The 24,804-nt window shown below is 44.9% G+C and overlaps 1 protein-coding gene across 7 annotated transcripts in view; it reads right to left on the bottom strand.

Annotated features, from left to right (window-relative positions):
* The window catches only part of PSD3 (pleckstrin and Sec7 domain containing 3), a 463,075-nt gene that overhangs the window by 146,997 nt on the left and 291,274 nt on the right, over nt 1-24,804 (bottom strand). The window contains exon 1 of one of the 7 annotated variants that reach the window (XR_010377300.1): nt 8,823-9,344. The exons of the other annotated variants lie outside the window; for them this stretch is intronic. The gene's annotated coding sequence lies outside the window, so the exon portion shown is untranslated. Of the gene's footprint in view, nt 1-8,822; nt 9,345-24,804 lie in introns of those variants that run through there. 7 annotated transcript variants of the gene reach the window in all.

Genomic DNA, 24,804 nt, shown 5'->3' with positions numbered 1-24,804 from the left:
TGCTTTTAGAACATTAAAAAAAAAAAAAAACCCATAAATTCCAAATGGCCTTGTAAATTACATGCAGTATTTTTTTAAATACCTGAGAAAAATGACCAATTATATTTAATGACCACAGACGTGATGATAAAGTTAATGTTCACAGTTAAAAACCTGTTTGCTGAGGAACATTCAGAGTTCTTTTTATAAATGGCTTGTAAAAACGATTCCTGCGGGACTGACATTTAGAGAGAACGCCAGGGATGGCATTTGCTCTGTCATTTCCATGCATTAGACAAAGAATGAAGACAAACCAAATGGAAGTAGATTTTATACAGAACAATCAATACAGCCAAATTAAATAATCTAATCCAGTGGCTACCAGGCTTTTGAGTTTTGTGAATAGGAAAATTTTCAAAAGAGATTTGGGAACCCACCTAGAACTGCCAGACTTTCATTTTGCCAAGTGAGGAAACAAATTAAAACAGAACAAAACACGATCTACTATCACCATCACTCCATGAAAATCAGTAACAAGGACAACCTCAAAATAAGGGATTGTTTCCCATGAAAGGACCTTTCTTTCACCTAACACTCTCACTATGGACTGAAAACTTTGACAGCAAGCAGCAGCAGAATGTGGTCTAGTCCTATCACTGCTAGAATACAGCGTTCGGGAACATCTGTAATTCTTTTAAAAAAAAAGTCCCTGTTATTTGGTATTTGCCAACAAAGTTAACTAAGATACGCAAACCATTCCAGTCAATGGAAATCATTCCAGCCTCATGAGTGCCCATCTAAATATGCTGTCCATTTTCCTTGTTACTCATTTTTCAACTTTCATCAGAGCAATACAGGCTTATCATTTTTATAATCAAAATTACAAAAGGCATGTAATGAATAACAATCCTTTGACTTACTGACCTCTGATTCTTGTTATCCAGAGCTAACCTTTTGCAACTCCTTTTTTGTTTTTTTCTACTTTCAATATGAACTACTGACTTTCACCTGTGGAACTCTGCAAAAAGAGCTCCTTTCTCTCTCTCTCTCTCTCACATACACACACACCCCTATCAGTCCCCTTGCCACCTTCAATCCTCCTCCTAAAATTATATCACAATCACAATTTAGAAGTACACCAGTTGTCAGCGCCTACCCTGCTATGCTATGCAGACACTACTCACTCCTGAGCCACGTGTGCATTGGGCTACATTTGCTTCTTTGTCAACTTTTTGTTTCCCCTTAAGTGAACCATCACCTCATTTTGCTGTTGTTGATGTCATTTTCTAAGACCCTGTCTCTCATTCATCACTGCACTCTCCACCAAGAACTGGGACTCTCTTCTCCGCATGGTCCAACACTTCAAGTATTCTTGGTGACGTTGTTGGAAACATCCTTGGAATCCTTTACTCCCCCACTCCAGTCTAAGCTGGTTGACTTCTGCCTCCTGCGTAGCTGCTGCTCTGGGCTTTCTTTCGCCATCACTGTGGGGTTCCCCTTTGACTCTGCTAGTAGATTTCCCGGGTGCTGGATGCTTTCTCTTCATCAAGTAACTTCAAGCAACACGTGCGAGGAGAGAGGGGGAGCCTGCCCACTGTGAAACGTGTGTACTTCTCACTTAACCCTCCTATTGTCAATGTGGGAATCTCTCTACTGGCCTCCACTGAGCCTAATTTCCTAAGTCCGAAGTCTCTAAATCTCTGGGTTAACCTCCCCAGAGAGGAGCTGCGGAAGACGGGGAATAGGTCACCTGGTTACACAAGGTAGGAGAAGGCACTGAGAGGGTCCAGCTACTAATTTTACAAAATGTAAAGGGATCTTCCTGTTTTGACCCGCTTCCCCCCGAGGTAGCCAGTGACTGCAATTCCTAGGCCCTTCCTGTGTTCTGTGGGGGAAAAGCGGCCCCTTCTCTGCCTGGATTCCGGGTCTGCAGGCACTGGGTTTCAGCCCTGTCTGGGCTGTCAAAGTGGTTAACAAGTCTACATGCTTTTTCCATCTTTTGAATTTTGCTGACATCTTGACAGCATCTGTCTCGTTCTCTGTGTCCTTGAAGATATATGAGTTCTGCTGTCATTCTAGTGGGATTTATGTAGGCACAGAGAGAAAAGCACATTATCTTAAAATTTTAATTTTAAGAGTTATGCTTTGCAGCATATAAATACCGTTTAATCATGATCTCAGAGATCACAGCAGGGGGTTGACGAGGCATACAAAAACCCTCTCCAAACACTGCCCAATCATTATAAAAGCACTCTGGAGAGCCTTTCTGCTTTACCTGTTGTTAAAAAAGTATTCTGCCGAAGAGAGCTGTCATAAATCAGCACAAAGCTGGTACTTCATCAGTCCCTCTGAGTGATAGGAAAGAGCTGCTTCTCTCAAAGCACTTTCCTCGTCTATTCGGTCTAGCTAGTTAACTAGACCCCAACCTTCTGGTTTACCTGTGCTGGGAAGACTTAGAAGAAAACGCTGATAAAAAGCTCAGTAGGAAGTAAATCCCTTGCATTGGCTGCTGCAGCTCCAAGGTCTGGAGGTGGGTCTGAAGGTGGCCCTGCTGCTGGCTGTGCGCCCTCCCCACGCCCCATGGGTTTCTCAGTTGTGGAACTGAAGCTGACCCCGCTGAACGGCACCTGCCTGCAAGGAGGTTACCAATCGTGGCTGGGATCTTGATTTATGGGACTCAGACAAAGACCTGACTTGCCAGACTGGAACAGAGTGACTACACGCGCACTAACGTCCCCAGCCGCCCTGGGTGCCTCGCAATCTCACACTGACCTGCAGGCCACAACCAGCGTCATGTCAGGAGGTGAGTCAGGCTGTGAAGAGGGCCTCACTCAGTACTCGCCTCAAAGGTTTGACATGCAGCGTTCCGAGTGATCAACCTAGAAAAACGAATCCTGCTGAAATCAGGTGATTCGTGTGTGCAAACAGCCCCCTAAATGTACCACCAGACCATGGTAGGCTGGATTTCTTGGAAGTAATGAAAAGTGATCTGCTTGGAGGATAAAATAATGCTCAAAAATCTTAATTAAAATCAAAGATAGATGAGAAGGTCCCGTAATAAGTTACTGAGGAGGAGCTTCCTTCTCAGCTGCTCATGGTTTCTGCATCAATACAGATGGGTAGATGAAAACCATCCTCCAAACTTTTCCTGTTAGTCCTTAAGCTGAATGCAATCCCTGAAATCTAAACCAGGCAACCAGCACGATCTAACAGGTTTCAACAAAGGAAGGCGTCGTCCTGGGAAACACAGGATCTCTGGCCGCCACGCGTGTTCCCAGGCGAGAGGTCCGGAGGGTTCACTTCACGTTGTTAGGATGCTACTAACCTCCCTGGATCTTCAACAAAGACTACCTTAAAAATGCAAAAATTTTTTTCTCCCTCAACTCCCATAACACTATTCCACGGATTTTTCTTTTCCTCTTCCCTTGATTCTGACAAGGGGACCATACAGCTTGCCAGGAATGACGGTGTGGACCAGTGTTTTCTTCACAATGTTCAAATGCTGCATGGAAACTCTGAAACACCGTCATTGGAAGAATGAGCTCAAACAGAAAGCATAGAACGCAGAATGACACTGGGATTATTTTAACAACACTCAAAGCAAGGACACCGCCACTGGCACTTTAATCAAGTGAAAATGGATAAATAGTATGATAGCAAAGATCTGCTTTTAACCACATTCAAGGGTCAACTCCATCACAAGCATAGTTTGCTTAATATCCTAAACAATCATCCTAAAAAGAGGTATTAATTTATGTGAAATCACTAGCAGGATATGAGAAATTCAGAAACAACTTGGGGTGTGGGAAAAAAAAAACAACAAAAACCAGTATCACTTTGCTAACTTTCTAATTTAATATAAAACTGAAGGTGGTAAAAGCTTCTATTTTGGGGGAAGGCTGACTCAAGTCTTAAAACAGTTAAACAGCTATTGAAAACGATGCAGTCTGCAGACCTGCCTTCCAGAAGGGGCCAGGCATCTTAAGACCTCCTTTGGGTAAAGATCATAGTAAAACATCAAAATGTGTTAGTTTGGCAGAATGACCACCTAAGGGAAAAGCATAATTTCTTGGGTCATAAGAAGGGACCCCAGTGGGAAGACATGAGAGCCTATATAAGAAAAAGAGTCTGGAGATAAAACTGCTTCCATCTTTGCACAACCAGATTCCCCCTGTGAAAGACACCTCCTCCTGGATTCGCTCCCGTGCCAGGGTTATAAGCAGTAATGCGTTAGGTTCTTAATGTTCTGACCCTAATGGTTTACTTCTGCTGTCCCTCTGAAAGGGTTCAGCTGAAGGATGAACTTATGAGGTTAAACGATGTTATTTTTCAATTTCAGAATAAAAAAATATGAAAAGATATTTGGAGGGAATTTTTCAAATTCTGACCAAGGACTTCCCCCATGTTATATGAGATATAAACAGGCATATAGAAATGACCCACAAAACCAGAATCTCCTTCCCAGGCTCCAGCCTTAGTCTGAAGAACAAACAGGATCTGGTAAGAATGACAACAGTCCACAAACCTCTCCTGGAAAAACTTCAGGTCACAAAGGCGCGTTTCAGGTTCCTTTGGACACAGATTTGCTTCCCAGAGGGAGGAAGGATTAACACTGACCTAACCAAGCTGGAGCAAAGCCTCTGCAGAGCGGAGAGAACAGAGCTGAGGGTGTCTTGCGCACCACTGCTGCGCGTATCACAGAGCAACGAACTGGGCGCCTCTATTTTCCTTTAACACGCTTACGGTTAACTCCTAGCAGAAGAAGAGGTTTATACAAAATACATCCAAACTCACCTGCCCTGAATCCAGCTCCGTCTTTAGGTTTCTTATACAGAAGGAACAGCCCTCAGTAATCCCCGAAAGGTCTCTGAAACAAACACTGCTCATATCTACGATGGCACTTTTACCAAACCCTGCACTTTACAGGGGTCTCAGGGAAGAGAAGGGACTTTTCCAGGTGCACGCTGCTAACTAGTGAGCAGAACCCCAGCCAGCCGTGGGGACGCTGCCCCAGCCCCCAGCCCCGAGGGCACATGGCCCAAATGGCCCAGGTTTTCATCGGCACCACCCACAGTCCAGGGTAAACTTGTTTCATTGTTGGAGAAATTTATTTCTTTGCCATACTGCTGAATAATAGCTTTACTTTAAACAGTTCATTTGAATCCAGAAGATAAATGTGGGAATGCGTGGCAGGAATGAGGCTTAATCGACATCTTCTCATGCTGCACACACCACATTCCAGAGTATTTGCCTTTTAAGAAACTGATTCCAAAATGCGGCTTCTGTGAGAGGCCAGCTGGGCCCGACAGCAGGGGGATCTGCTCGGCCCCCTCATGGCCGGGAGCGCGTGGGGAGCTCTGCCAACATCAGACCCTTAACAGATAAACAGCTTAAAGTCTGGTTAATTAAGACGTTTCAGTAATGAAGGCATTCTTCACAAAATGCAAGAACATTCTTCTAAAATGCACGGCCATTTCTGTCCTGCCTATTTTATCCATTTCAGAATCTGAGGTAAATAATGTTATCTGGGAAAAAGCCAAAGCCAGACTATACAGAAGCCTTAAAGAATAGGATTTTAAATGTCTTAAAGAAGAAAAAAGTCCACCCAGAGAATCGAGTTTTAAGGAAAATAACATATAGACTGCGTTTCAGTAGTGTAAATAATATTCTTCAGACTACATCAATATGAACCACAGAAAGTTAGAAAATTCGGAACAGAAGGCAAGGGGTTTCATCTTAAGTGGTGGCCGAGGCCCCTGGTCCACAGGAAAGCTGTGCGCAGGGAGAGCTGGGCAGCCTCCCAGGCAAAGGGGATGGCAGGCGACCCAGACACCTCTCAGGCTGGGAAGATGGTGGGGGAGCTGTGGGGAGGGGGGACCCCAGGACAGCACAGTCGCCTGCCTGCCTGGGGGACCCAGGGCTGTAGGCACGCTGCCTCCTGCAACTCAACTCTTTCTGGGAATCTTTTGCTGTGACCACAGAGATGCCAGCTCACTCTGAGATGACCGAAGCTGAACAACTCTCTCCGCCTACTTCTGAAAAAGGCTGAAGTCTGAGCTGCTACAGATTCTCCAGCTTTTTCGGCACTTGGACGGCACCCTCCCATCCTGCCAGACCCCGGTACAAACACTCTCACTTTAAGAGTGAGTTCTCTTAAGAGTTCTTTCACCTTGTCTAGGAAATAAACAAACAACACCCCGCCCTGCCCCAAATACTCCACAAACAGAAAGAAAAAAATTAGGAAATTTTCTTAATTTAAAAGGATTAGATCAAGGAACACTTTCAAGATATTTTGCTAAAATCGAAGGCAAGAGTACCTAATCCTTCCAGAAGTCCTTTCACACTTGTTTCAGATGAACAAAAATAAATAAACCAGGTAAAAAGTAAGTCCTACAGATGAATCAATATTTAAATAAACCATTATGATTCTAATGGACAGAAAACCCGGAAGTCAGCAAGGTGAAAAACAAAAGCTTCTAGGGAATACAAAACATATTTTAGCTCCAACTGTTTTGCAAAGGGACCGTAATTACTGTGCCTGTTCTAGAAAGAGCTGGAGTTCCAGAGAGAGAAAAGTAAATCCCGGGGGCGCATCAGCAGTTAACAGTCCCTCACTGTCTGGTTTTTTTGGGTTTTTTTTGTGGGGTGGGGGATGTTTCTTCTAATTATTAGATTAGAAAGCCTGCATTTTGGATGAAGAGTCAGATAATGAAAAAGTGTTATTTACATCATGAACAGGAAGAAATGCTGGTTTGATTTTAAGTGCTAAAAAAGTAAGGTGAATGAGAATCCTGAGTATTAACCCCTGCAGTAGAATGTGTTCGCTGTGATAGGAGTCTGTGTTGATACGTACTTACACACGTCTATAATACAGGCTGTCAGGACATTTAGGGTGCAAGCCTCTAGTGTTATTCAGTTTACTTCATTTAGGGAAAAACAATTGTGAGTGGAAGATTAAGTTCAATCTAATTCCCCATTCTAATGATTTTGTATTAGCTATTTTTTGTATTCAATTTGAAAAGACTAGATGATTCTATAAAGATGTATCTTGTGAGATTTTGGAACTTTCTTGAATACACACTACCAGAACTTCATATGCTTCAAAAAATAGAGTTAAAAAAAAAAACTGACTATAATCTTCAACGTACCATGTGATGGCCTACTGCCCACAGCTCTACCGGAGGTCTTTCTACGCTTCACGCCTTCCAATGTCTGCAGTATCGCCAGCCCCTCCCCCTGAACGCTTGGGTTCTCTCGCACAGATGCATATCAACCGGGGGAGCCGTGCTGTGTGACCAGCAGAGAAGAGAGTGGCACGGCCCCCCAGCTGGCATGTGTGCTGGATTCCCACCTCACAGAGCACGGCCACGGTTCTGGGCAAAAAGACAGTATTACAGGGCTTGAATTATCATCGGGATTGGCAGTAGCTGTGAATTTCCCAGAGCCTTTGCATATGGCGGGTATAGTTCATATTAAAGCAAAACCCAGAGATGCTTCATGGCACTCTTCCTAGAAACCAGTTTTAGAGCCATGTTGAGAAGCACAGACATGCCGCCATGCATTCAGTTATTTAACAACATAGCAAGCCATCCAGGTCTATCTCGGCAGGAAACAGTAGTCATCACACCACGGGAGGTCTCCTACCAGTTGCAGTAGAATCCAGCGCAACCCCAGGCAGGTCATATTATGAGGACTGTGAAGACACAAGTTTCTCCCTAAAGCTACAGCTTAAAAAAAAAAAGTACTGAAGAGGAAAGAGCTACAACTGAAGACGTTCTAGCTAGAAAATCTGCTAATGATTGATGGGGTTAGGTCACACTGGGTCAGATTCTAAGGGGGCGGGTGAGAAGCCAACATGTTTCTGAAATTCTGAAAGGTATCCTACGCCCCCTCGGCACCCCCACAGTGTTTTGAGGGAAACCTGTCATTATCAAAGTCTTTCGATAACATAAATGTCACAGACAGGGGCTGGCAGGGAGAAGCCAAATAGCGCTCTCCACGGTCTGGACGGAGGACCCGAGAGGAGACGGTGCTCAGCCTGCACACAGCCGACCTCCCAGGCTCCGGGATAATCACCTCCAGCCCCAGCGCGGAGTCCACGATGCCATTTTTAAACCTGTGGAGTGGGAGTGTTTCTGAGTAGCCTGCTCCCACAGATGGTGGTGGGAAGAATGTCTAGAATATACCGCATGTAGTAATGCCCATTTCACTACGTAATCACTCCCTTCACAGCTCACACGAACAGAGATGATCTTATCCTCCAGACAGTCCCAGGAAGACAGCGATTAACTGCAGCACAGGACCAGCATACATACGTGTAAGGAACATGAGAGAGGAAATTCTTGCTAACTGCACACACCTGAGGCTCCCAACAAGACAAGAGTGCAGTGTAGCGGGACCAGCAGGGCCAGGTCACTGCTGTTCAGCAGCCCCACACGGGGGGAGAGCCGGGGAGGGAGGCGAGAGGACCTCTCTGAAGGATAAAATCATACCCACGGTCTCTGCACTCCTGATGTTCTAAAAATACACTGCACTGACATGTCATTTGTCAAGGCAAGCTTCCTGAGATTAAAACTCCATCTCTGTGCCAACCAACACTTCCCCACAATCATCTCATTGCTTCACCCTTGTCTTCCACAAACCAGTTCTTTACCAAACTGACCCACGCCATAGGCTTAATTTCCGGAGTTCGGCATCCATCCCTCTCACCTGATCATCTCAGAGCCATTTTATACACCTGACTTTCTCAGTCTGTCACTGCACATTAGACACTGGCCAAGACTATCAAATTTTGTCACCCTAACATACAATTGTCAACACAGTTTGACATGGTATTTCTTTACCTTAGTCTCCTTAGCAGCAAACTCTGAGGAGTTGGAAATTTTCATAGACTTTGACCGGTGTGACTGCCGCCGGATGGAATCCTCCCGGGAGTATTTCACAGAACCTGAGGTCCTCACCCGCACCTTGCTGGTACTCTGAACACTGTTGACGCCAATCATTTCGAAGGTGGACTGGGGAAGGGGTTTGGAGAAATAAAAAGGCACTTTCCAGCCGCTGCAAGGCTCTGATGCTGGACGAGCTCCGCCGGGTGGTGCCTGAGCAGCTCGGAGCACTGAGATCGCGTTAGCCTAAGACACACCAGGTGCCTCCCCCAGCATCTTCAACTACCCTGTTTGCAGCGATTCTGATTGTTCCAAGCAAAGCTCACGTCACTGGCTGCGAACAGGAAAAAAAAAAAAAAAGCAATCCCAGCCCTGCTACTCGTCTTTCACACACACACACACACGCACAAACCATATTCACACACTGGAACAAATGGCAACTGGCCAGGCAAGCAATTCATTAACATTCCAAACAGCAACACTATTTGTCTTGTGATACTGTGCAGCAAGCTCATTAATGTCAACAACAAAACAGAGAGACCACAAATAAAAGTCTCAAGTCATCTGTGAGGCACCATGTGGGGTGGGAACAAAGATAAATTTCCGAAATGGAAAAAAAAAAATAGAAAAGGCATCGAAAGCCTCACTCAATTCCACGCTAGTCGAAGGATGGCAGGCACAAAGGCACCCCGCACTCATTTATTTTCCTCTTTCCTGTCCCAGGCCACATGTCATTTAATGGTAATTTAAACTGCATTGCCTTCTGAAGAATTAAAAAAATTTTTTCAGCCTCAAACTACTACAGCCAGGCAGTTAAACAGGAATTTTGTCAGCCTGCATGAGGAATCCAGAATAGGCATCTTACGCCACCTCCCTATCGTACTGAAAAGTTAAAAAAGAAAAATCAGGCAGTTGCACACGTTAACTTTAAACATGGCTTAGAGGGAGACAAGAAAGGCCAACTCTGATCAGTAAGGAGCAAGCAGCTTCCCCACGAGCTCAAGATGCTCTGTTGGGCACAGGAACACCTGCCGCCTTCGGCAAGAGAACCACAACTAGAGGCTAACAGAAGACCAGAAATTTTAGTTTCTGACACATTAAGTTAGTTTTGCATATAATACTCAGGACCGCAACGCCTCACTCATCTGGCACCCCAGGGGTCGTGAGGGTCAGCCACAGGAGCCTCCAGATAAAGGAGGTCTTACTTTAATGTAAACCCAATTTTAATATAGTTTGTAAAAGACCAATCTGGAAGGCAGTGCTACCTCAACCGACCCCACTCCTCACATCTGAGCTTTTCTTTTATGACTCAGGACCACAAATTCCATACGGCACATGGCAGAGCCCGACGCTTCTACGCACGCTTCCCGCTATGTGGGCTGTGTCCTCTGCCGTCAGCGAGCCCAGCAGGTGATGTCTGGATTGGGCTCTGCTGCACCCCACTTCAGGGGCGCCCTCCCGCCTCCTCTGGCCTCTTCACTTCCCACCTCCTAGCCTTGAGGCACTATAAGCAAAACAAGGACATTAGATAATTCTGGTAGAATGTGATCTAAAAGAATAGTAGGTGACAGGCTTTGGAACGTCTTGGGGCTCCTCTCTCCTTTAAGAACGCACTGAGTTCAGAGTCTATGACATCATTTTGGCTATTTTAAGGTAAATGCTCCCCTCTTCCCAGGTAATCTGAAGCTACTGAATCCTTTAAATTAAAAAAAAAAAAATTCTGCAGTGACTTTGTACTTTACCAGCACGTTCCAAAGACATACAAAATGATGATAAAGCTGCTGGTTTAGAACATGCCTAATTCTAACCGAAGCATGTGATGATTCTATAGGCCAGTATGTCCATTTAACAGAAATAAGCCTGAGGTAGAAGTCACGAAGGAACTAACAGCAGAGCCAAGATAAAAAGTCAGAAAGCACTGGTGGGAGACGCAATCCCCTGCCTCAGCGCTACGCACGTGGACCCCGGGGCATACGCAGCCCATTGGGGTATCTACCAGGCACCATGGGGAGGAGCCTCCTGATGGACTTAATTTCCTTTCCTCCCCCAAAAAGGTTACATAAAAAGAATAAAAACCATATGCTAGCATGTACAGAAATGGAATCTGATATACAACACGATTTCTGGGAAGTTGAGCAGAAATATGCTATCTTTACCCAAATATGTTACCTTTATCCAAAGACTGCCCAACTGGTACTGCTATTCCTGCAATTATTATTCCTAATAACTTTCAGCTGTTTAGCACCTTATACTTTGTGGCAGTAACATCTGTTGTCTCATATGGGTTCTCAGCTTGCGGGTCTTGTGCTGGGGGGCTGAGGTGAGGGGGGACTGTAGAAGCCCCCTCCCCAGACGAGAGAAGTGAGTTTGGGAGGCTGGGACAGAGCCGGCACCACATACCACACAGCTTCCTCACACTGCTCTTTTCTTTTTAAACCTGGAAGAACCTTTCTGCAAGTCGGAGAGAGAAGCATCTTCCCCTGCCCTCTGTTCCGTTGGTCCCGGATCTGGATGGGGTGAAGAGTGCCATGCCCGCCTCGAGAAGCCCTGAGGCCAAGCACAGAGGATGCTGTAGGGTGTTCGAGAACAGTATCCCCGAGGCACGTGAAGAGGCTGGGGGCCCCTAGCCCTCGGGCCTCAGCCTCCCAACCTCAGCTCGGCCCCATGACTCCCAGCACCAGTGTCTCCTTCAGGCAGGCCCGTCCCTCCCTCCCTCTGACTGCAGCCTCCACTCAACCCGCGCACGTAACACCGAGCATCCCCACCGGGTACCCTCTCGCTGAACCCCAGTCCTGGCTTCTTATCATTCAGGGCTCGGCTCAAATGTTACCTTTCGCAAGGGACTCTCTCTGGCCACCTCCCTACAGCAGCCCCACCCTCCCCCGCAGTCACTCGCCATCATAACCGTAACCACTACTTCCCCATCACATGGCATCCCTTACGGTCTGGAGTCCTGCGTCCTCTGCAGCACAGAGCCCACACCAGCACCTGCAGAGAGCAGGGGCTCGAGACTGTCAAATAAACCCCTTCAATGTACAGAAAGTTTCCCTTCTCCACTGCATTTCATGTCATTACACTTTCTTTTTAAGAAATTTCAGTGTATTTTTTTCTGAAAAGATGAATACAGTCAAAGTAAAATGAAATTTTTTTCCTAAAGATACAAAAGAACATGCAGTGAAATTTAAGTTTCCTTCCCACACTAGTTTCCCAGTCCTTCTGCCCAGAAACAAGCAATACTGCCAGTTTCCTATACATCCTTCCAGAGATAATCCAGCCATGTGCACCCTGGGCGTGTGTGTACCCTTTTCCTTCTAATGGGCCACAAATGAAGTATGATATATATTCTTTCTGTTTCTTGTCTTTCCGTACCATCAAGATCATTCTGCACCCGCGCATATAAAACTACCTCACTTTGACTTATAGCTGCATAGTATTCCAGTAGACAGATGTATCAAGGTCTCATAACTGGACACTTAGTTCACTTTTTTGCTCCATAAATAAGGATGCAGCACTTATGCCTGTAACAGATCACATTTTAAATAACATACAACACTATGGTTTTCTAAACAAGTCTAGTTTTCCTTCTCACGTTTATTTCCTGTCACCCACAGGGGTGGTGTTAGGTCCACATGGGGTTCACAACTAGATTCACCATGAAATGCTGGCCCCGTCCTGCCCCATCTTGCTCTGAGAAGGCTTGGTCGATTTTAGAAGTTGGCCAGCCTGTGCAGAGGACCCTGCTTGCTATAGAACAAACGCAGGCCTCCCGGAGAGCAGCAGCTGTTTAAAGTACAAAATAACTTTCATAAAGCTTTAGCGGAAGATAAAGGTGACCTCTGTATCAAAGAGAAATTGTAGAAAAATTTAATTACACAAATTAATTAACTGGAAGGCTGGAAATCCATATGTCACCTCCTGATGCCGTCTCTGACTGAGAACACTATTTGGTGCAGAAGCCCTAAAAAGCTTCTAAAAAGTGTCCCAGCTAGTGGTCAACAGAAAAACTCTCAAAACTCTCAACAGGCAAAGTCCCAGGGAAATTAACTCCACTTAACACATCGTTCGTGTGCCCCTAGTAGGTGCCGAGCGCTGGGGATAAACACAACACCAGTACTATAAGGCCCCTAACTTCAGGCGGCTCATATACAGCTGGGCGCGGGGAGCAGGAACAAGAGGAAAATCTGCTGCTGTGACTATAATGGGGAATACCTGCCAGGTATCAATGAACTGAACACCTGCAGACCTCAAGTGAGACAGACAGGAGGACACCAGTGCTGCCTAGGCAGATGAGTCCTTCCTGTTTAAGAAAACATCATGGAAACATTAGCAGAAAAGGCTGAAGACTGAGTTACGGACTCTGGAGAGAAGCCAAAGTGGTCATAGATTCTAAACACCGACCGTCCAGAGGTACGATCTACACGATACGTGGAAGGGCTGGTGCACGGGGAGAGGAGCTCTGGTTTATTTTCAGAACAGAATGGTGGGTGTGCAAGGACCTCGTGGCTCCCCTAGGTGAGCTGGGCGTCAGGGTGAGGTGCTCACTGAGGGTCTCAGGCCACAGCATCTTCATGAGGCTGGTGCCACTATCACGGAGGTGCTAATGAACGATTTCTTTCCTAGGCCATCCATTTGCACTTACTCTCATTGGAAGAGCTGGAAAGAACCTTAGAAATAACTGCCTTCACTCTCTTCATTTTTCTTGAGACCTAGAAACAGGAAGTGACTCAGGATCTCATAACTAAGTGACAGAACCGAGACTTGTGTCCAGGTTTCCTAACAGGCAACAGGAGCTGGTTCTCTCCCATGCAGTTTGCTTCTTGAAAGCTAAGCATTCGTCAGCCACACATCTTTTCAGAATGCAGGAAGGCCTAAAATGGTTACTTTGAAATGGGAAATCCAATACTAGGAGACTGACTACAGAAGTGAATGGAAGTCAGCTGGTCACTGCAGAGAGGAGGCTTGGAAAATCCGCTCTACCAATAGCGTAGTCTCGGGGTCCAGAAAGATATGTGGGAGCTCCCTGCCCCTGACACAGCAGGAGCGAGCAGGCGTCCTTCCATTCCTTTCCATCCAGCAACACGACGGCAACATGAGCTAACTTTCTACAGACAGTATCTACTGTACCATGGTCACTGAGAGGACATAAAAACGACAAATGGTTTTAAATAATCAAAAGGGATAAACGAGATAAAAACTTGCTCCCTGGTTTATCTTTCCTGTCTTCTTGCAGGCTCTCCCAGCTGATACTTCTCTGGCCTGAGGACCAGTTTGTTGCCCCAGCAGACAGTGGCAGTCTTCCAGCGCTCCACTCAGCAGGACTGGATCCTGATCGCCAGGTGGTCCAACCACGCGAGGCTTCAATGCAGGGTTCCCTGCCTGACATCAGTGCTGGGTCTGATTGGGACCCTGTTGCCATGTGTCACCAATGTACCACCTTGATGGGTTAGACACACCGCAGACTATTTCCCAAAACAGAGTTCGGACAGTTCTCCCAGAACAGACACTGCGCCTGACCTCTGCTCACTTTCCTCCAATCCCAGCTTGATGGGCAAGTTTCACAGCCCCTTCCCTTTGTCACTAACACTTTCATAAAGGTCTGATTGTGCTTATCTTGACCATCTCAGCTGGACACAGAAGTAAAAAGTTTTGTCTAGCAGTGGGGCTAAGGATTTCTGTCGTTCATAAATCATCACCTAGAATGTAAACTAAACCCAGTTTTAATGAACAATCACTGTCTTCAGTAACTGGCAGTTGGAGGTGCAAATGCCTATGACTTGCTCAGCCTACGAGGACAGGCTCCCCCTCCAGCAGCCCTCAGCCTCGCCTGTGTTACCACATGCTTCAGTTCCATCTGTTCCTCATACAAAGCAACAGGATGGGGAAAAAAGTCTTTAAATAGAACTTTCTTACGTTTAAAATTAAATACCATTCTTGCCGGGGGGCTGGGAGGAATAAAACCACCCTGTGAGCATGAGATAGTTCCAAACTTGAAAACACATCATTTACCTGGTATAAACACAAACCTGTCACGGAAGACATTTAGACAAGGGTCATACATTAGACTTGCTATTTAGAAGGCCAGGAAAACTGCACCCGTGTGCTCATAAGACATCATTCTGTGGAACTGACACTGCACATTCAGCTCAGGCGGCTTCAAACTATCACATGGAAAAGAAACACAGAACTTTGTCTTGAAGTTCCTAGGCCTTCTGGAGCAGCAGAAAACCTGTCATATGTAACTGAGACACTGAATTCTTCCTGTGCCAGAAAAAGGTCTTCATTCTACACCAAAGTATATACAAAATGCAAACACAGTGAGGGTGTCATTTCAGAGCGTGCAAGTCTTTTCTTCTAGTTGTTGGAGGAGGTCACCAAGAGGGCATGTCCACTGGCTGACCTTGGAGCTGAACCCAGTAATCGGAGGCTCCTCCCAGCTTCCTTCCTTGTAATGTGTGTTCCACTTGCCTTCCCCACACTAGGAGCTGCCCGAGGATGCAGCCTGGAGGCAGTAAAGTGTTGCTAGGACCACCTGGACGGCCTACAGGACTGGACCTATTCACGGCCTCTGTATAAACTTTAAGATCCTAGAGGCAGGTGCAGAGATCTAGTCGTCTCTCAGCTGCCCACAGCCTCGTAAGCCTCGTAAATAAGCTCCCTTGTGTCTTAAACCTGCCACCTCCCAGCCTGGAGTAGCTGCCTCTTTCTTCAGTCTCTTGGCCTTCCTTATACAGTGAGCCAACACCAGGGAAGAAACCAGTAATTACAGATGGGATGGTAAGTGCTGAGAAAATATTCTGTTTCAGTAGCTAATCCAGTCACCCCTGCCCATAATGATCTCTTTCTAGCATTTAGTGTCAATTCAAGGAATCTTCCCTAAGTGCTCAGGCCTGCCAGGCATAGAGTCCAAGAGGAGAGAGAAGTCAGACCTGCCGCCCGTGCAGAGCTCCATCCCAAAGACAAATTATTCTCCAAGGAAGAAACAGCGCCAATCACAGTACATGACTTGACTTGGCAATTTTTTCCAAAAGAGATGATTTGCATGGAGAGAGCATCACTTTTTGCTGCCTTACTTTCATTTATCAGAAAGTCCTCTAAAACTACTAATTTTCATTTTCCATTTTGTTTTTGATTTGTTCGCTTGGTAGTTTAGGTTACTTATCAGTTTCTAGCGATTCTTAATAATTTCAACTCATATTTAATTTCACCAAAAAGGGTCACCACCTGGTGTCACGTAAGAGTAACTGTAAGCTCTATGGTGCAAACGACAAAACTCCTGTTTAATTCTGTTCACTGCTGTGGTTTCCCTCATTTGCTACTTCCCCTCAGGCGCTAGGAATAGAAAACTGAACAAAACCAGGCAGATTCCTTCTCCCACTGAGCTTACATTCAGAGAGACACCAACCAAAGACTCATTAATTAGAAAATAATCAGATAATCACACAGGCCAACGTAGAAGAGTAACGTGCCACGCGGCACGGGAGCTGCGAGGGGAAGCACAAGGCGCTCTGGTCACCACAGGTTCCAAGCTGGTCCTCAGAGGTCAAGGAAGGCCTCCTAAGGAAATGATCCTAAGGTGGGACCGGAAGCATGCCCGGCAAGGAGCAACGGTCTAAGCAGAAGCAGTGGTTCCGTCAGTCCAAAAGGAACTGGTGAACTTGGAGACATTTTGTGTTTCCAGACTTACAGCTGCCTTTCATTCTCAAAAGAACAGTAAGCCAAACTGCCCATACTCTATGAATGTTATTTTAACTTCTCAGTCAGCAAGGTCTCCCCAGAAATCCAACCAAAGAAAGAACAGAACACAGTAACCTGGGAACCATTTAAATCCCTGCAAGACCAAAGCTGCACTCTAGGTCTCAGAGGCCACTTCCAGGCAGGAGGCCTGGGAGGGACGCTGGACTGGCACCAGCTCACTCTCAAGTAAACTCCTGAGGGTCCAGAAAAATCTGGGAGCAGACTCAGAAGTCCAGTCCATTCTGAAACAGGTAACGGCTAGACTACACGTACCACGGCGTATCAGATGATCAGCTTCTCAAACGGAGTCAGACTGGAGTTGGGAGGATACAGGGCTGTCTCAAACACTTCCCCCAAACTGTCGGTTTTGTTACTGTACCCATCCCTCAACTGAGCCCTTAGCAACACCTGCAGGGTTTTTATGGAACCAGACCAGCTGGAAATGTGCAACCCACAAAACAGACAAACAAATAAACAAAACCCCCCAACAACAAACAACAACAAAAAACCCTAACTAAACAAAATCAGTAGATTTCTACTGAATACCCTCAGCCTCGTTCAACTTTCAATGTGGCCAAAACTGTAATTGTGGCTTCTCCAAGGTTCTTATCACTTAAGGTGGCAGCAAAATGCAATGGTTATGAGCCAAGCAGAACTTTGTTCTCGTCTTGCCTTTGTCACTGACTGAGTGTATGACTTTGGCTACGTTACTTAGATTTCCTGAATCTCAGTGGAAAATGGGGGAACGTAACTCGGTGGACATTGCTGTTTTCAGGCTACTCACCAGGAAACCGTCCTACCTTAGGGGAGACCCCACTGTGTGCCAGAGGTGGGGGACAAATAGTCCCTGTCTCTGTAAGTTAGCAGCAAAGGCCATGTGACCTACGCGTGGCCACCTGGTGCTCCGCAGGGAGTGACACGGACACAGGTCAGGGACCGAGCATCCCTGCGGCAGGACCTTTCCCATGGAAGCTACTTGGCATTCCCTCTGCTGTCAGCCTTGCTTGGTGGGAACCTATTTTCCCACTGTGATTCTCAGACATCCTCCCCCTCCAATTAGTTACTTATGTGATGACCTTCCAATAAATTCCTTTCACCCTTCAGATACCAAGGGTCAGTTTCCATGTTCTTGTCACCAAGAATCCTGGCTGTAACAACTGACATTATGGGAGACAGTGGAGAGGAAACACAGAGAAGCACTTAGCGTAGAATCTGACGTGGAAGTGGAGTATGTGCACTAAATGGGCAGTAAAGCTGGATCCCGCTGCGCTGGAAGCCTTGTGATCTTGAGACCCGGAAATACTCCTGGTCCAAGTTTCATGAAACAAACAATAAAGTAGCTCAAGCCAGAGCTTCATTTCTGTGACAAAGATTAAGAAGATCCTTGCAGGGAGGGTGTAGCTCAGCAGTACAGCGCGTGCTTAGCCTGCACCAGGTCCTGGGTTCAATCCCCAGTGCCTCCATTAAAAAAATTTTCAGTAAGAAGAAGCATACAAAAAAATAAGATACTGGTACCTATTTAAGCTTGAGCCACCAAATAGTAAGTAATCATCAATGAAACTGTTTCCTGTGCCTCAAACATCTATCCATCACTTGCACCCCACCCGCACTCTCCGCCTGCCAAGGCTGCTCCCTGTTTCCACCACTGCAGTACTCCAAGTCTCTGGAGAAAACATTCTACAGAACTCAGATTAACTAAATGTGAGATTATAACTCTAGATGAAATCTTCCATTTCTTACTTAGATAATAAGTTACAGTGATTCTCATAAATGTAATGGTTTTCAACTTAGCAGTGCTCATTTAAGGGATCCTTAGCGCTGGCCAAGTATGCACTAGAAATTTACAGCATCCCCCAACCCCGAAAATGCTGCTCTTAGATGTGAAAAACAGTTCAAAACACAATTTAATGTAAGAGGGACCGATAAACTGAAATGCGGAATCTAAGACAAATAGCATTCAGAAGGGATCAGCCCTAGGCTGTGCGGTTCTCAAATTCTCTAGGGACAAAACCACACCCCAGAAGATTAAAGATCTCCAGCAGAAGGAGGAGGCCTCCTTACAAAGAGCAACAACGAAGGGCCGAGACTGAGACCCAACTTGGGCCGACAATCTGAAGTACATCTCAGCGTCTCCTGGAGGAGGGAAGCTGCAGGCACAGAGTCACTGATACCTGACAGCCCCGAATGGGCCTGGCAGACAGGAACGCGCAAGCCCGCGGTCGAGGGGTCACAGGGTAACAGCACATCTTATTGCTCCTGTCCTTACGCGCTAGAAACACAACTGGGTCAGACGCCAAACACTTTAAAAACAAACTGTTCATCCTCTTCCAAGTACATCAGAAGACCCCTGAGGGACATCACAGAACGATGGACAGCTTCTGTCTCTTCTCCCACAGGGGGCATTTTTACTAAGTAATGATTGATACGTACAAAATAATATATAAAAGCCATTAAAGTACCTAAAACGCATTTTGTATACACACAAAACATACAAAAACACATGAAAACATAAAAGTTATATTTATGCCACATATTAAACTAATAACTAAAAAATAAACACCCTTCAAATGCCACCACCAATGTGTGAAACAGAATATAACGTGACATGGAAACCTCCCCGCCTGTTCTGCTCTTCCTCCGTCTGGAAAACAACTTGACATTATCTTGTGCAGTAGACTCTGTCTACCTGATGACTTGGCAGTCCTTCTCCCAGGACTACAGTCTAGAAAAACTCTTACACGTGTTCCAGGAGATGAGTTCAGACACAGCCATCGTTTGTAACGGGCAAGCATGGGACACCGTTCAAATGGTTAAATTAATCATGGTGACTCCATGCCACACAACAGCATGTTTTCCTGCTGTGAGGGAAAGGGCAAGGAACATTCCTGGTGGCCGCTGGGCTGCCCAGATGCCCTCTCAGGAAGGAGGGGCACCTCAGCCCAGCTGTCAGCAACCCTCACCCCACTGTGAGCTGAGAGCTGCCTGGCCTGCAGTCACTGCCCCCAGGGAGGGGTGACTGGCATGCCAGGCTGAGCGGGTGGCTGCCCGGCCCCTTCACGGGCTGCAGGACAGCCCGTGAAGGGCCCCGTCTCGTTTCTGGCCTCTGCAAGGGTCAGCGGAGGCTGGTGATGAGAATGCCTCACAGTCCAACTTCCTTTCCTCTCTCCTCCACCGTGCACCCCACCCCTCCCTGGGATGATCTGGGGACTCCTCCCCAGCAAACGTCCTGCAAGTTTCTCTCTGACTCAGAGTGGGCTTCCCAGGGAACCTGACCCAGACCCTCCGCTGACTTAACTTACATTATTTCACATCATCCTTATGGCAAGCCCTGTTAGGTAGATACCATTAATTTCATTTTAGAGCTAGGTTTCAGAAAAGTTAGCTCAACTGCCAAAAGTCATTCAGCTGAAATCAGGACTTGAATCACTGTTGAACCTACTGGTTTCCTAAAAGCTGTGCCCTTTCTGCTACTCCGCATGGCCCGAACTTAGCCTACGTTTGTATATATTCCCACAAGCAAACAGAAGTGCATCTCTTTTAAAGTACTCTTTGATCCAGGTCTTACTTACGATTTTACTCCAGAGTTACCAAGGTCACAACAGCACAGCATCGCAATCACTCACCAAGTCACAAGGAGTTGACTGGTTTGTGAAGATAAGATTAAGCAGGAAATTTTTAATTTTTTTGAGCTAGCTCTGAGAAATCTAGTTCCACCACTTACACGGATTCTGACCAGGAAGAGCGAGGGGTCTTGAGCCTCAAATTATTCATTTTGGGGCAAAGCTGAGGGCAGTACTGTCAGAGAAATACAACAAAAGGCACACACATAATTTAAAATTTTCTAATTAACGCCATTAAAATGAGTAAAAAGAAAACAGGTGAAATTAATAATGCATTTCACTTAACCTGATATACCTAAACACTATCATTTTAATATATACTCAACATAAAAATTTGTAAGGTATTTTAGATTCCTTTTCCTGTATTAAGTCGCTGAAATCTGTTGTGTATTTTACACACAAAAGCATTTCAGTTTGCACTCGGATGTACTGAGTGCTCAGCACAGGTAAAGGTGGCGGGGTAGGAAACAAAGGGCTAATTATGAGGGGTGAGAACTTCCAGCATCTCTACCATCCACCGCTTTGTACGCAACAGTAAAAGTACTTGACAATTGATAAGATTCGTCATAAAAAAGTCTCCTTCAGATATGAAGCCTGTCTCCTTGATAGTCTAAGCAAGAGAGATTTTTCTTTTATTTGTAGTTACTGAGGTCTGAAGTGCATGATGGACTAAGACATCAGGATTTTTTTGTTTTCTGGGTTGTTTTTTTTTTTTTTTTTTTTTTTTTGCCATCAGTAGACTTGGGAACATTTTGTCTTCTCAGAGTATTAGCATTATTTTTTTTTTAAAAAAACCCTCTTAAACGGAATTCCAAGAAAGAAACAAGGTACCTTCTCTCTTCCATTATCTTAAAATCCCCAGAATGTCCCAAAGCTACACCTCTGATGATCTGAATGCCCAGCAAAAGTCTCAATTTTTCAGAGACCTGCATTCCTCATCTTTGAAGTATGGATGCTGAATGAGAAATCTCTATAGAAACTTCCAGAACCAACATCTTGTGACTATAGGGCAGAGTCTGATGAGCAAACTATCTTCTGAAAAGCCACCAAAAGTTCATTTCATTCTTGTACTGCTTTCTCCTGAGAAAAGGGTGCACATTATTTAGCTACTGACATTAAACTAAACACTTGTCCCCCGAAGATGTCCACATTCTAATCCCTGGATTAGGAGCTTTTCATGTTTCTCTGTAAATATGCTACCTCCTATGGCAAAAGGAGCCTTGAGGATGTGATGACTTAAGGATCTCAAGGTAGGGAGACCCTCCTGGGTTATCTTGGTGGGTGCAATGGAATCCCAAGAGTTCATAAGTTCATAAGAGAGATGTAAGAGGGTCACAGTGAGAGGAAACTTTATGACAGATGCAGAGCTTACGTTTGTGTTGTTTTAAGAAACTAAATGTGTGGTAAATTGTTACAGCAGCAGCAAGTAACTCATTCACCTACAGACCATCCCAGTACCACCCCACACGGCCTGCCACCCGCCTTCTCTACCAGAAGCAGGTGTGCTGACTTCTAACTGATTTTCCTATTTCACTGCAACAGACAGGTTTTTACGCTGGTTCTTATATGTGAGAACAGTAACAACATAGGAGGTAAGTTTCAATAAAAAGTAGCACTTTCTCTTTCTGGAAAATATGCAGAAATATTAAAATTTTAAATTAAGGGAGATGGCAAGTCTATGTTAAAACCAAGGCATGTATGAGCATCTGAAGACCAGCCCCCTCACAGGGAAAAAAGAAAGAAAAAAAAAAGCCTCACTCAAACAGCCTCACCAGGAAATGGATGAAAAGATTATCTGGTAGAGCAGAGGCATCCTTTTGTCAACAAAAATCCCTCTTCCCCGTGGCACAGAGTTGTTGCTGGGAAGACCCAGACACTGCCCGCAGCCCCACGCACAGCTCTTGATGCCAATGGAGTGTGTGTGAAGCAGCGGGCGCCACCTGCAGTCCAGGTCCCCCCAAAACCAGTGCCCCTCGGTGCTCCCTCCCCTTTCATGGGCCAGATACAGAGATGGAAGATGTCTCTGGGCATGATGCAGCCACAGAATGGAAAGAGGCTGCTATGTTTCTACAGAGAAGAAAGCAACCTGCTCACCGCGAGTGTCTGCCTTGGACAGCTGGGTAGGCAACAAACCAATCTCTACTGTCTTTGAGCCACGACACGATTTGGGATCATTTACTATAGCATAATTTAGCCCACTCAGACTGATACACCTGCTTCCAACTGAGAAAGAGGATCCAACATCTGGTTCTTGAGTTTACTTCCATGGTGACAGTTCACGACATGTGGTAGAAACTGTAGCTTTATATTTAGTGAGTTGACTAACCTTCTGCTCACTTGGTCAGTTATCCTCTGTATGAAATAGTTTCCTCAGAAAATGTTTGCTGAGAGGTTCATAATAATTCCTGGTAAAGACTTCAGGTAGTGTAAGGACTACCGGGCAATAGAGGATGACAAGAGGGAAAATAAAAGGAATTCAAATGGTGTAAAAGGTAAATTTGATTAAGCATAAGATACTTTTGGATAGGCATACTGAGATACAGAATGGGCTCATGCGGTAAGATAGGGAAAAAAGCAAAATGTGGAGTATTTTAATTACTTCCATCCTTCAAATCAAAGTTCATTAGGGTTCTTCCCAGTACAACTTATTGGAGAAATTGTAATGAGACCTTAAAAAACAAAAATCAAACTACAGATTCTGCTCTAATCGCCTCCTGTATTTACTAAACCCATTGGCAAATGGTTACCTTTCTGACCTTATTTCCAAGAATAAAATTTTCCCCACAGGCAGTTATTCAATGACCAAATTCCTGGAAAATTTTGATACTGTGAGTCTTCCTCATTTTCAAGGGCATCTGATGGAATCTTGCTTCAGTCAACCCTGCATCATTTTCCCAGGCCAAGAGTTAAAGAAATGCTACTTGAAATCACCAACCATCTTTCTGGGCTCTCATACTAACCTTAAACATAATATATCTTTTAAAAACAAAAACCAGAAGATAATGCAGCAACTAGCCCTGTTTCACTTTGGAAACAGATTTCTTAATTTAAGCACTTAATTAGATACAATTGAAAAGGTACATAAAGTCCAAGAATTTATTATACAGGCTTTTAGAAGTATGAATATTTTGTAGATTCCCATGAATGAGCCATCCAAGAGTATATGTTTATATTAATAATGGCAAATATGATGTAGTTTCTAGAGTATGGCTGTTTTCTCTTGGATCAAGCTCTTAAAGATATAAAATACCACATCCCACAGGATGAACTCTGCTTAGAGGCTGCATCCCGCACTTGCCATCTTAGACCTTTCCACTACCCTTGAGAAAAGCAACAGTTTGCTTTGGGAGCTCACTAGAAGCACAACTGGGTCACTTAGCAGGTCCCCTGTCGGCCTGCAGCTTGGAATGACAGCTTCTGGATCTATCATTTTATCATTAAACATAGTTACTTCTTTATAAATTATCTGAACCCTGGACCATAAAGGCTTAAAGAAACCTCATTTTACAAAACAAGAATGTTTAAAGGCCCACTCCCTCACCAAAAAAACCAAATGTCAAGACCCCCAAAACAAACCAGATACATAATAACAATGCAGAAAAGACAGTTTTTCATTTTATTTAAGAGGAAAATAAGATAAAAAATTTAAGTCATTTCCCCAAGACACCAAAACAAGTGCGTCAACAGAACAGAAGCCAAAAAAACAATCACACTGATTATCTATAGAGTTGATCATTCATATCCAGTCCAGTTAAACCAGACATATGTGTGCAAACATCACCACCATACGAGTTAAGTCCCTCACTGTAGAAAGACACAGAACAGTGGCTTCCAAATAGTGCACAACAAATTTCAAAAGATATTTAATAGGATATGCACGTGTATGTGTCAAGGTGAATTTTCTTCAAAAGCACTGAGTTTATTTGGTAATGGTAGGAGTTTGTCTTTAAGTGGTTATTTACTCTGAAAGTGGAATTATTCACCAATTGCAAGACCTTATACAACAGCATAGCCACCAGCTGTCTCAAGGGTGTAAAAACCTATTTGCAAAGTAGAAACTTAACAAACACTATTTCATCTCAGTCTTTTTCAATCTGACCAAAATAAACAATCATAAAAATGTCTCCAGTGTGAAATACTACGTTCACAGGACCATTTGTGGCTCTTGGGACTTAGTGTGTACAAATTATACGAAGAGTTATGTGAAAGAACTAAAAATAAAAGCAAAAACAAACAAGAAAAAAACCTCTCTAAGATCCTACTACTTTTAACACTTTATTTCCTAAGGCAGACTCTTTCCCAGGAGTTATGGAGTTGACTTCAGGCACGGAGTGGCACGTCCTGCTGCCAGGAATTGAAGGGGAAAAACCCACAAAGGGACCAGCAAGCCTCCCAGGCAGGGCCACTGCCTTCCCGCTTTTGCGCTTCTGTAAAATGGATTGCTTCTAGGAAAACAAAACTTACCCCTAAAATTCCATTGGTTCCCAAAAGTTCACTCCTCATTGTTCCATTTCTAACACCTTATTTGCATATGACATGAACTTAATCGAAACCTAAAACCCTATAAAAGCCTGTGTAAACCTGCA

The sequence above is a fragment of the Camelus dromedarius genome, chromosome 22 (genome assembly GCF_036321535.1).
Source record: "Camelus dromedarius isolate mCamDro1 chromosome 22, mCamDro1.pat, whole genome shotgun sequence".
In the NCBI taxonomy this organism is placed as follows: domain Eukaryota; kingdom Metazoa; phylum Chordata; class Mammalia; order Artiodactyla; family Camelidae; genus Camelus; species Camelus dromedarius.
The sequence above is the reverse complement of the archived record's forward strand: the minus strand, read 5'-3'. Positions and strand labels throughout refer to the sequence as shown.